The sequence below is a fragment of the Oryzias latipes genome, chromosome 11 (genome assembly GCF_053564925.1).
Source record: "Oryzias latipes strain Hd-rR chromosome 11, Olatipes_Hd-rR_3.1".
In the NCBI taxonomy this organism is placed as follows: domain Eukaryota; kingdom Metazoa; phylum Chordata; class Actinopteri; order Beloniformes; family Adrianichthyidae; genus Oryzias; species Oryzias latipes.
Window position 1 is genome coordinate 16,947,241 of NC_136247.1, and position 13,489 is coordinate 16,960,729.

Sequence of the window (13,489 nt, forward strand, 5' to 3'; positions counted from 1 at the left end):
AACATCGGTCACCTCCTCTACATGGATGACATCAAGCTATATGCTAAGAGCGAGCGTGACATTGACTCCCTGATCCACACCACCAGGATCTACAGTACTGACATTGGGATGTCATTCGGGCTCGAGAAATGCAGCCGGATGGTAAAAAGAGAGGCAAGGTAGTCCACACAGGAGGGGTCTCACTCCCAGAAGGAACAATAGCAGACATTGAGGACAGTTACAAGTACCTTGGAATTCCACAGGCAAATGGTAACCTGGAGCAAGCAACAAGGAAATCTGCAACAGCTAAATACCTCCAACGAGTAAGGCAAGTCCTGAAAATCCAGCTCAATGGCAAAAATAAGACCCGGGCAATAAACAGCTACGCACTGCCAGTTATTAGATACCCTGCAGGAATAATAAGATGGCCAAAGGAAGAGATACAGACCACTGATGTTAAAATACGAAAGCTCCTCACCATGCATGGAGGGTTCAATCCCAAATCCAGTACCCTGAGACCGTATGCTAGCCGCAAGGAAGGAGGCCGAGGACTAGTGAGCGTAGAAGCCACTATCCAGGATGAAACATCCAAGATGCATGAGTACATCAAGCTCAATGCCCCAACTGATAGTGTGCTCAGTGAATGTCTCAGGCAATGGAGAACAGAGGATACAGTGCTGGAGGACAGATCCTCATGGGAGGACAAACCCCTGCATGGTATGTACCACCGGACCATAACTGAAGTGGCTGATATCAAGGAGGGCGGGGTGGCCAATGACAAGCATAGACACCCACTCAAATTTACAAATTAAATTCAGTTCAATTTTATTTTTTTAGCCTTATATTACAACAATAGTATTCTTAATGGGCTTCATACCAGTAATCATATAAATTACCGGTAAATCTGCTCCATAATGGTCTTATAACTCTTAGCACCTTGTATATGGATTGATTCGGATTGTGTTTAATGAAGTCAGTCTGTTATAGTAAAGATGCTACCACGGCTAACTTTTTTTTTTTAGATGTTACCAACAATGTTGGAGGTTAGCGTAGTCACAGTAATGTTTGATTTGTATCCGTTTGTTTTTTCCAAGTTGCAAACACGTTTGGATGTTATTGTGAACACGCTACACAGCTAACATGTAGCGCTGTTAGACACTTTTCTTTCTACAAGGTTGGGAGTTAGTCTAGTCATAGTTACGTTTACTTTAACGGTATCAGTCTGTTTTTTTACGGGTTGTAAACAAGATTGGGTGTTGTCGTGAATACACTAACACGGCTAACATGTAGCAGTGTCAGACTGTTTTATAAAGGTGTTACTAGCAGGGTTGGTGTTGGGGTAGTCACAGTAATGTTTGCTTTCGCTGTATCATTTTGGTTTTTTTATGTGTCAGCAGTTTCAGGTATTGTAAATAGGCTAAGGGTGCTAACATGTACCACCTTACGAACAGGTTCTAGAATCACTGTGACCAGAGTTAGTCAGGTCTGACTGACAGACTCATCTCTGACTCGCCTTATAATCCGGTGCATCCTATAGCGCAAAAACTATGTTTTCTTTTTTAGATAGGGATAGAGACAAGACAAACACTGGACGTGACCGTCCAAGCAGACACAAATGTATAACGACAGGCCGGAGGTGGTGTGTCATGGAAAGTGTTCTGTCCTCAGAGCAGGGATTCTGTTAGAGCGTAGTTCTGTTTCGGGAGCATTTGCATTAACCACAGACAGTTTAAAATAAGTGGGCTGAGGCTCTACTGCATGCAGCCAGGCTCCCTTGTGCAGCTTGGCCACCATGTGATGAAGAAGATAGCTATTTTCAGCTCAGGAAGCTTAACCTACTTATGTCCACTTACTGACACTTCACTTCCCTCCACGACGACCTACCCCACCACCGCCCTTTTTTTATGGCAGTGGCCCCCATTCTATCCCAAGTTCTTTTTCCCTCTTCTCACTTTCAATCTCACTATTCCTTTCTCTATTGTAAATGAGCCAAATTAAAGTGCTAAAATGGCACATTAGTTAATCTGTTAAACATCCTTCACAGTCCACTATTAGCAAACTTGCGCTAAGTGCACATTTAGGTAATTAGCGACACTTTGCACATGCAGTGTGATATGTTTGTGAAATGCTTTCTGGTCCAAGCAACAACGTGTGGTCAAAAACAATGGCACTTTCTTTTGAATGCAGAAATAGTTGTTTTTTTTCCAAGGGAAAATATGATGTTTTTGAGTGTCCTTTAAAAACATCTAAGAAGGAAAATGTCATAGAGTACACCGAATATGGTTATATTAACATAAGCAATAATTAATTTCAAGGGGCTAAGTAATTATGTCCATCTTAATTATGTAATTGCCGATGGGAGTTGCATCAATCAACATCAACTTTTGGGAATACGTAAATGTCTGGTTTCATTTTATTTAGACTGACATGTTGAATGTTGGTGTGTAGCTATATCTCTGAATTTAAGGAATATGGGAGGTGGGTCATGGAACATTATATAGATTTTTCTTCTCTATTACACGAGTAATAAAATAAATAATTATATATATATATATATATATATATATATATAAGGGGAACTTTAAATTAACAACCAGCAATCGTTCTCGCTTTTGAAAATTATAACAATGAGCCAAAGCAGTCTTTTAGTTAGAAAGGGATTAAGCCATGAATCAGACATAGATTATTTATCTGCTTGAATGTGTCTGATGAAATATTTGTGATGACTCTAAAATATATTTGACAAAATGTAAAGAAACAATTCCCTAAAAATTGGAGTTTCCTTATCATCATCAAATCTCTATTCTGATCTAGACTTAGTCTTCTCAATGGTGTTGAACACTCAGCTGAAACAGTGACTGTTCAAAAAGGCCAACTGTTGGACAGGACAAGTTAAATAAAAAAATTAAAGGCCAACTGTAGCCCAACACCCATCTTACACACACACACCTGCAGGCACGTGCACACACACACAAATCATCTGTCTGTCTGTCTGTCTGTCTTTCTGTCTATATAATATACATGGATACATGGATATTATGTATATCAATGACAATTGCCTCAACGGCATGAAAACAGAAAACAGCTCTAACTATTAAAAGATACCTAAACAAACAAATCCATTCTTTAGTGGATCCTTTAGCACCATGATCAGTTCACATAGGACTGATTTTGACAGATATTAAAAGATCACAGTAACTTAAAAAATATGCACGAAAAACTATTCAAAAAGAGCCATATCTACACTTGACAGTTGTGTAACAAATGTATTTCTAATAGGAGTTGGCTTAATCTTTTTACAGAAATAAAAACAAACAAAAAAAACTGTCAAGTGATGGTTTGAAAAGAGAAGGGGGGGAAAAGCACACCTGAAAGCAAACCTTCCACAGTTAAGTTTGTCTTAAAGACATGTTGCTCACATTTAAATAGATACAATCTTCAATAAAACCTCCTATAGAAAGGGTGATATTTTATGGCTGTATTGCTGTACTTTCATTAAAGTTGAACTGATACATTATAGGAGCATCTTTCAGAGTATTTTTACCATTATGTCTCCTTGGCAAGTCTTGGTTTTTAAAATGTCAGGAGTTTATTTTTATTTTTTTCCAGGCACATCTACAACCAGGTCAAATTTCACAGCAAAACTATTCTGTTGCTTGTTTTGTAGCCTTAACAATGTGTTCATGCAAAATATTAAAGATTTTTTTAATCAATCAATTCCACAAACTCAACTTTACAGCTTGTCATTTTAATTACCCCACATGTTATTGTAGCTTTTTTTAATTAAAATAAAAACCTTTCAGTTAAATAAATTATTTGTAAAAAAGAAAAATAACTGAGACGCATTTATTGATTTTTAAGTATGTATATATAAGTATAGTCTTAACAGTTTCTACTCTATTTGGAAGGTTTAGTGGAGTTTCTGTGGGACTTGGTCTCCATTAATTTTGTTGAAGTATTAAAGAGGTCAAAGACTGATGTTGGATAAAAAGGCTTGGATCTTTGGTCCAGTTCATTCCAAAGGGAATGGATATTTTAGGTCAAGTCTCCACAAGCTGTTCCATATCAGACCTATCCAGTGCCTCCACATGTACAAATACACTACATTCCGAATAAATAAAGTATAACAGAGTTTTATTTTATATTTAATGTTTACATTTGCTGCAACTACATAAATAATCCAGTGATTTTTGTTTTGTTTTTGTTATTCTGCTAATGAATTAACAAAGCTTTGGTTTTTTATTTATTTGCTAATTTTTCCAGTCATCTCAAACAAATTTGGATGAAAGTCTACAAATATTTAGTCCCTGACAAAAGTCTTGTCGCTTATCCATTTTGTAGAAACAAAAGCGTATAACCTCACTTTTAATGAATCCATTGGTTTTAGAAATGTCTCATTTGAAAGCTAAAACCCTCCCAAATTATGTTCAATATACTACAATAAAATTGCTTCACTGAAGAAATATTGATCATTTAATGAACACAGGTCACATTTTGGCAAGACAAAAGTTTTGTCGCCTACAGAGAGTAATGTGAAAATTTAACAAATAATTTACTTTAAAAACAAAAATATGTTGCATAACATCAGTGAATTAAGTAGTGCTACTGTGAGATCCATATATAATATCTTATATGACTTCCATGAGCTGGAAGGACAGCATCCATGCGGTTTGACAATAGCCACGTTTACATGGGCAAAAGTAATCGGAATGAACGCCTGATCGGAAAGAAAATGCGTCATGTAAACGCGCCGTTCGGAATACTCTGCCCCGATCAGACTCATTCGGATCAGAATTTCTTTCCGATCGAGATAGGTGGGTTATACCGATCGTTTATCTGATCGTAGAGCATGTAAACAGTCATTCCGATCGTGTGTCACTACTGCTCTGGGTTACGTCATGCATAGACGGTGTTTCGCTGAGAGAAAGCTTTGGAGCTCATACGGGACCGACCAGCCGCTCTGCGGACGCCCCGTGAAAAGCGCCGCTCCGCTCTCGCCCCGCTGGCTCTCCCCTCTCTTTCACCCCTCACCGGGGAGATTCGGAGGAGGAGCGCTTCGTGCCCCCCGACGCTCACTCGGTCCACTGGCACCCGGGTGAGCAGAGCAGCTGGATTAATAATTTTGTGTCGGGGGGGGGGGGTTACGTGTGCGTTTTGTTGTTTTGTTATGTGTGGGAGAATTCAGACTGCGAGCCGTCCCGCCGCTCTGGGTTAGTGGCTGCAGGACTCAGGAGGACCCGTGTTCGAACAGAGCTCGGGGCGCCAGCTCACAGAGTGGCTTTCGGGGCGGTCTGTGTAAACTTTTCAGAGCAGAAAATATCGCTCAGTCCTTAGAAAGCTGCAGATTGCTGCGTTTCTCGCACGGTTGTGGATTTTGTGTCCATCCATCAGGCTAATGATGTTAGCCCGTGTTAGCCTGTCCTAAGCTTTCGTCCATCTTAATTCTTACACAAAAAAGCACTGACCACACAGATTAAATATAACGATGAGCGAACAGGCACTTCATAATATTCATAACATTAATAAAAGCACGTTTGGAAGATCGTCTCGTATGTTACCGAGCTGCTGTATAAATGTCTGGGGCAGCGGTTTGTTTACAACGGGACCTATTTCCGCATCCGGGTGATTTTACACTACTGCGCATGCCCAAATTATTCATTCCGAACGAAAGTGTGAGCCATGGGAACGTTTGTTCTAATCGGAAAAAAGGTTTTCTGTGCCCATGTGCACGGGTGAATTTTAACCCGACCATTGATCCGATCAAGATATTCTGCCCATGTAACCGCGGCTATTGATTCATACAATTTATCGATGAAGTCATCAGGAATAGCAAAGAAAGCAGTCTTTCATGCCTCCCAGAGTTCATCAAGATTCTTTGGTTTCGTCTTCCGTGCTTCCTCTTTCATTCTACCCCAGACATGCTCAATTATGTTCATGTCTGTTGACTGGGCTGGCCAGTCCTGGAGCACCTTGATCTTCTTCGCCTTGAGGAACTTTGATGTAGAGATGGAAGTATGCGATGGAGCACCATCCTGCTGCAGAATTTGACCCCTTTTATGGTTGGGAATGTAAGAGGTAGCTAATACTTCTTGATATTTTAGGCTATTCATATTGCCTTCCACCCTGCAAATGTTTCGCACACCCCCATACTGGATGTAACCCCAGACCATGATTTTTCCGCCATCAAACCTAACTGTTTTCTGGGTGAATCTTGGGTCCATGCGGGCTCCAGTGGGTCTCCTGCAATATTTGCAGCGGGTGTGATGTAATTCAACTGAAGACTCATCTGAGAAATCCACATTCTGCCACTTTTCCAGCGTCCATCCTTTTAGCAGGCTGTGGGCCTTGGCAAATCCCACACGTTTTTTCAATTGCCTTTTGTTTAGTGCTGGTTTCTGGGCACTGATTTGACCATGGAGGCCATTTTGTAACAGAATTCTACAAACTGTTCTGGTTGACACAGGGACTTGAGGTGACCAGGCCTGGTGGAGCTCTGCTGCAGTGGAAAAGGGGCTGGCCTTGGATTTTCCAACCAACAAACGGTCCTCCTGAGCAGTTGTCTTGCGGGGTCTGCCAGACCTGGGCTTGTCAAAAACATCTCCAGTCTCTTCAAATCTTTTTCTTATTCTTTGTAATTGACGCTGAGACACATTGAAGGTGTTAGCCACCTCAGCAGTGGATCTGGTCTTCAGCCTTTTGATAATCAACGCTTTGGTCTCAGGGTGAATCTTAGGCATGTTGTCAGAGGTCAAGTTGCAGTTGATGTGAAGGCCTGGTGTGCTGGGGTTCTTTTTATACACACCCACTAATTGATTGATCAGTAATTGATCACAGGTGAGGCTGTAATCTAAGATTGGGTGCATCCTATGACAAGGCGACAAAACTTTTGTCTTGCCAAAATGTGACCTTTCTGTGTTCATTAAATGATCAATATTTCTTCAGTGAAGCAATTTTATTTTAGTATATTGAACATAATTTGGGAGGGTTTTAGCTTTCATATGAGACATTTCTAAAACCAATGGATTCATTAAAAGTGAGTTTATACGCTTTTGTTTCTACAAAATGGATAAGCGACAAGACTTTTGTCAGGGACTGTAGACTGAACACAAAATGTTTTACAAAACCTTCATTTAGCTAACTCAATCAGGTGAAATAAGGATTATGGCTCACACTCCTTTTTGGACACTCCTTCACTGGACCTTTTTGTGATTACTTTGACCAATAAGTAAACCAAAACAGCCTTGATAGTCTCTTATTTGGGACATTAGATGTTCGGGATAGCTTTGTCATTTGAGAGTCGATTTGCTCTTCTTTAAAGCAGACTATGGTGGACTAGATAACGGTCAGCCTGACATTTCGTAGCAAAGCATGGAGACATTTCTTGGTATGCTGAAAAATTGAGATTGACCTCCGGCTGATGTTGTGACCAAGACTCATACCAAGATACTTTTCATTGCAAAAGTTGTTAGCAAACTGAAGTCATAGCCACAGCATTGATGAAACTTCTCCAGACCATTATGCTTCAACTAGAACAGGGCTGTCCACACTATTTTGGCATGTGAGCTACTTGAGCTACTTTTGAGACGGCAAGGTCTTACAGATCTCTCTCTCTCTTTTATCACAAAAACAGAAAGCAGTGACTATCATATTTTATGCTCTACTGTAAACCGTGCAATGGGGGGAGCATGGCATTTCGCTGCTTTCTCCACTCCCGAAGCGCGTGCTAGAGGTACACACTGCTGCTTTAATAAGCTCTCATCCATAGGGCGGGAGCTGCGGAGGCACGCGGAGTGATCTAGACCTCAGTAAACACTCCAGTGGGGCAGGGTGGTCTTCTCCCGGGGACTTGACGTATCGTGGGGCAAGAAGTGACTTTCTGATGACAGACAGAATTTGCGTTCAGTGTATTTAAACACGCATGTGCAGTGACGTATGTATCACAGGATGTGCGATTGTCAATCAAGTCACGTACTTCTAGGTGAGGATTTTGATTTGCTGACGGATTTTTTTAGAAATACGTTTTATTTTCTTGGTTATTTATATTTGCTGGCCTGCAATCTACCCTCATGTCCTTGAAGATCAACCGGCCGATCGCAATCGACATAATGAGCACCCCTAAACTAGGACATGTACATACTATTGCTCCTATTTCCAGTTGGATTTTACTGTGACGCTCCTTTATCCAATACTTTGATGAATTTAGTGATGCAAATTCTACATTCAGCTGCTTGTCCAAGAAGGCTAGGAGTCCTGCTCCCATTTTATACTCAGTGGTTTGAGAATCGGATGAGAATTTGTCACTTTTCAGTCACCTAACATCACTTTTTTAAATATACATTATGCTTCTAAATTTGACCATATTTGAACTCTACCACAATCAGTTTTCTGTGCAATAGCAAGGGGAAAACTTTACATACCCATTCTAACAATACAATTCTTCATTCATTTATTCATCCTCTGAACCTGTTTTTGTCCCTTTCGAGGTCACGGGGCTGCCCGAGTCTATCGTGGCCACTGGTGGGCGAAGGTAGGGGACATCCTGGACAGGTCCCCAGTCTGTTGCAGGCCCACAAATCACACACCACTCTCACATTCACACTAGAGACAATTTAGAGTAACCAATTAACCTATGAAGCATGTTTTTGGACGGTTGGAGGAAGCCTGAGTCCCCAGAGAACATGCAAACTCCACACTGAAGGGTCTCCCATTGGTGATCTGTTTCAGGTCCCCCAGCTGGGACTTGAACTACTGCCCCAGAATTCTTTTAACCCTTAAACTATTCAGAATGTTTGCAGGTTAATTCCAACACTGGAAACCAAATATTACTTTCCATTGTACACATGATCAAATAATAATTTTGCCAACTTTGAGCTCATGCACTGTAAGGTGGATCAGTTACCTTCTCCACACATAATGGTTTCTGACGCTTGGATGTCATTCAATTAGTAGAGCAAAGGAATCAACAGTTCTCATGCAATCTCATGCAAATTCCTTCTTACATTTTAGAACCCTTTTTTCCTATAATTATAGTTGACAAGTGCAAGATATTTGCATAGCGTAACCTTGTTGGGCTGCTTCATCTGGGGCAGGCTTCATTCCTTTGCCCCAATTATAGCAACTTAAAATATGAGCTGCCATTCTGCAAAACCACATTCATCCCCAACCAAAGTCTGATTGGGATCAGTGGACATTAATACTCTAAATACTGTAAATAAGCCAACACAGAAATGTTTCCATTCTGGTTTGGTGCTCTGTGCAGTAATGATTGAGGCAAAATAATGGATTAATTGCAGTAAGTAATTGAATGAAAATGGTTGAGGAACAGAAAGGCAGCTAGCATGAGGTTTCTGTGATATATTCTTTATAGGACAATCCATTCTGAAAATGCTAATGCAGTCATTTGGCTTCTACAGCCATTTATTTTCCCAATGTGTTTCTGTCTGGCCTTTACAGGATGAACTGAGTCCTTAGGTACTATTCGTACCCTTGACCATCTCCCTCACACTAGTTAACTAGTTAGGCAAGACCCAAACTTGAATCCCTCTGCTGCTAAGAAAGCAAGCTCAGAGAGGCAACTGAAAGCTGCAATCATTTTTTTCCTCCTGACACAACTAGGACTGTGGCTCTCTAATGCACACAACACTGAAGAAAAGCAGGTTTAAGTAACTTTACTGACCGGAGGCACAAAATCAGTTAAACTGACTTTTGAAAATCCGATAAAAAATTCCACGATCAACCTGTAAGTACCGTGGAAGCAATGAGTTCAACCATGTCTGTAGGGTGTTAAGCTTTTGTTAAGTCATTTTTTTTAAGAATTAAGAAGGGAGTTCTGTGTATCTTACAAACGACATGACCTCGCTGCATTACTCCTTCCACTCTCTCATTTGTTTATCTGAAGTAAAAGCCTCTGTATTGTATCCGATAGTCATGGCCTTTAAAGAGAATAAAACACATCCAAGCACAATACACAAAAATACACATGCGGAAGTCCCAGAGGCTATATAAAGTAAACAGGATTAACTGGCTATCCTTCGCTCCACTGTAAACGGCCTGTAATGGTACCACTGCTTCTAAATCCCTCCATTTCTTTCTCCTCCTCCTCCCCCTACTTTTTCTATTAAACATGGAGGTTAATCCTTGCCCCCCCCCCCTTGTCCCCTGTGCCGTGGCCTGGGATAAGCTGTCAGAGCTGGACTGCTGATACTCGGCTCCGCTCCAACAGCCATACATCTTCGACACGAGTGTGTGTTTTTCAGAGCTTGTATTTCGGTTTCCTGACCATACCTGCTTGTATGTCTTCATTTTGCTTTAGGTGTGTCCATGGTGAAGGCATTTCTACATTGTTTTGTTTGCTTGTTTTTAACTATTTAAACCTTGTCCCCCTCCTCTGGTGTCAGGCATAACTGCAGCTACAGTTATAAGACCCACTCTGATCATCTTTTGATCTATTTTTAAAGCGTCCCCTGTGGTCTTTTATCTATAATTACACAATTTTTAGCCAAAACAAATCCTTAAAAAAATGTCATTTTCTAGGAAATAGTTTCTGCAGAGCAGCAGTCCTTCATCAGAAATTCACCTCTGAATTGACAAGGAGCAAGGCCACCCCTACTTTTCCGCCATCCATCTGTTTACACACTCCTCTTAGCTTACAGCCCCTCACACCCCCAACCTATAGTTACTGGTCCAACAAAAATAGTGCGTAATATTAGAGCAAACCAGCTGTGCAGATTCTATTAGTCTATTAGTGGATGCATTGGAATGGAGCCAGGCAGGTAGTTTGTGGCCCGCCGACTGTAGCCGCTGCGTCATAGCTACTGTATATACTTTTTTTCCCAAAGGCATTTCTTTGTCTGCTCCTGATTCACCATGATTTGAACTAAGAAATACTCAGAAATGCAGTTTTATCCTTATTATCTGAAAAATATTTTTAAAAATGCAACACGTTAAAACAGCAAAATACATGATTTTATTGCAATGGGTCTTAAACTTTGTAGTACTCTACATCTATGGAACACACTTGGCAACGGGAGCTCCTGATGTTGGCGAGAACACAATGACCCATACCTTCTGCTTCTCTGCACTGTTTTACTGGGGGGGGGGTGCATGATCTCCCACTAATGACTCCCACCCTCCTCACTAATGCCACAAATTCCACAAAAGTCAATGTCTTTTCCCTCCTAGCCCACTTTCGTTCCACACAACCGACCCAATTGCTGTGTGGCAAGAGGAAAAGTCAATATTGTTTAGCCGTAAGAGGAATCATAGGAAGGTGAAACAGTAGCCGGAGTGACCCGTTTAGCATGTAGGTCATAGCCATTATGTTCTTCCATATTATGGGAATGAACACTTTGTAATAGGTTCCAGGCTCTTGCAAAGAAAGTTTTGAAGGACTAAACGATGACAAAAAGTAATTACTTCACCTGAGGTCCTCACCTTATTTGACCCTATTTACACTCAATATAAAAAAAAATGATGTAAATGAAGGCAGCAGAGCAGAAGGAAATGACTCCGTCACTGCATCATAAATATCCTTAGTCCTGCAAGGCAGCTAATTATGCCCTTTTTTCCCCCCGAAGCTTTATTTCTCAATGCTGAATCAGCACTGGACAATGGTTGGATTGCAGTCTTTGTTATCCTACAACAATGTGGGGAAAAAAGTGCCATTACAATTTGTTTAAACTCTTCCTAACAACCACTTTTTGAAGATTCCTGCTAGGAAATGCTAGACCTAAATTAAAATGCTTGAATCTTAGCAACTGTGACGAACATTTGACTGGAGCTTAGATTTTAAACACATTTTTAAAAAAGGTGTACTATTTGGCAAAAAAAAAAGAAAAAAGATTCTGGGAATGGAAAGTCCTCTGTTGTTAGAGACCATGCATTTCAAGATTAATGGGGTCATTGAAAAAAGATAAGATAAACCTTTATTCCACACCCAACGGGCACATCTCCACGATACAGCACCACAAGGGAGAAAATAGAATATTTACAATCTAAAGTTTAAAAACTAAATCTAAATACATTATTTACCCCCCCTTTTTATTCAGTGTAACAAATGGGATTCTCTTTTTAGGTATCAAAGAGATTTTCTGAGGTTTTTAAAAGAGTGTACTCAGACAGACTGCATTTTCTGCAGAGTCCGTATTTTTGTTTTTTTTTACACCCTGTGCCTTGGGGATTTTTCTACTTTACAAATGGCAATATGAAGACATAAAATTTCCCATGAGCCCCAATGAAAAGCCAAGAATGGGAAAGATGCACCCGATTGCTCTTAATCGTAATTTGTGAATCAAAAGCTAACCCTTCAGCAGAAAAGACTGAGATTTTATTAGAACAAAATGTAAAAAAAAAAGCAGAGTTAAACTGCATGAAATATTTCAAGTTATAGACAAACTTTTTGACAAATGTTTTGCTTTAAAAAAAATGCAATTAATGAGATTGGTAAAACAACCCATGAATTAATATGTATAAAATGTATAAAGATAGACATATAAATACTTTTTAAATTGTTCCTTTTTTTAAAAAATTAAGTAATGGTATAGAGAAAGGTAGTAATACAATATAAATATATAAAAAGCTAAAATAATAATTTAGAAATACAATTGTAATTTCTGGTGGAGATTCCTCACGAATAAATATTGTAAGACTATTTGTATTATGCACAAACTCCAGAGACAATATTTATGAATATGAAGGTCACACCGTAAATTGAGTGCTGTAAAAGTGTACAGAGCTACAATGACTGTTAATGCATATCTGCATATTTTTCCTTTGCTCATTAATTTTGCCCATCTATTGATTGAAATTCCACACTTCCAGCTAAACTTACTTTCCTCTTAGTTTCACTTTGAGAACATTTATGAAGCTTTTCTCTGATTTAGTTCATTTGTTTTACTCTCCTTTTGCAATACAGTCAAATTTGATTGTAGTCACTTATGTGCAAAAAGCCAAATTGTAAAAAGTACTATACAGTTAAAGGTTGCATAATCACATAAGTTGAATAAATAACAAAAAAAAAAAAAAAGAATGAATGAATCTAAAGAACAGAATATTTTGAATTTATATTGATAACAGATGTTAAATAAATGAGATTAGAAAATGAAAAGATGATTTTACACGCAGCATAAACATTAGAATCCTCAGGATTGTAATAAAAACCGTCATGTGCTTGGTTAACCCCTGTCTTATTAATGGAGATTGGAGCAGACAGTGTACCAAACTGCTAAAAAAAAGCCTTCTTGAATCATGTCAAACACACACACTGCAAGCCATGCAAACTATTTATGGAAGCGCAGGTTAGGTGGCCAAAGGCAAAATCACACTCAAAAAGCTGCACAATCTGCTCATGCTCATTTTTTTTCTCATGCCACATGGGAATAGCTGAAGCAACCTGACTTTTTTTTCCAGTTAAACCCCCCAGAAAGCACCCCACCACTCGTTTGTAATTAGACAAGCAATAACAATCACCACGAATAATCACCTATATTCTATTGACCAACATAAGATGGTG

General features: G+C 39.6%; 1 protein-coding gene across 19 annotated transcripts in view; it reads right to left on the reverse strand.

Moving 5' to 3' along the window:
- The window catches only part of adgrb2 (adhesion G protein-coupled receptor B2), a 317,335-nt gene that overhangs the window by 59,610 nt on the left and 244,236 nt on the right, over nt 1–13,489 (reverse strand). The gene's annotated exons all lie outside the window — the stretch shown is intronic.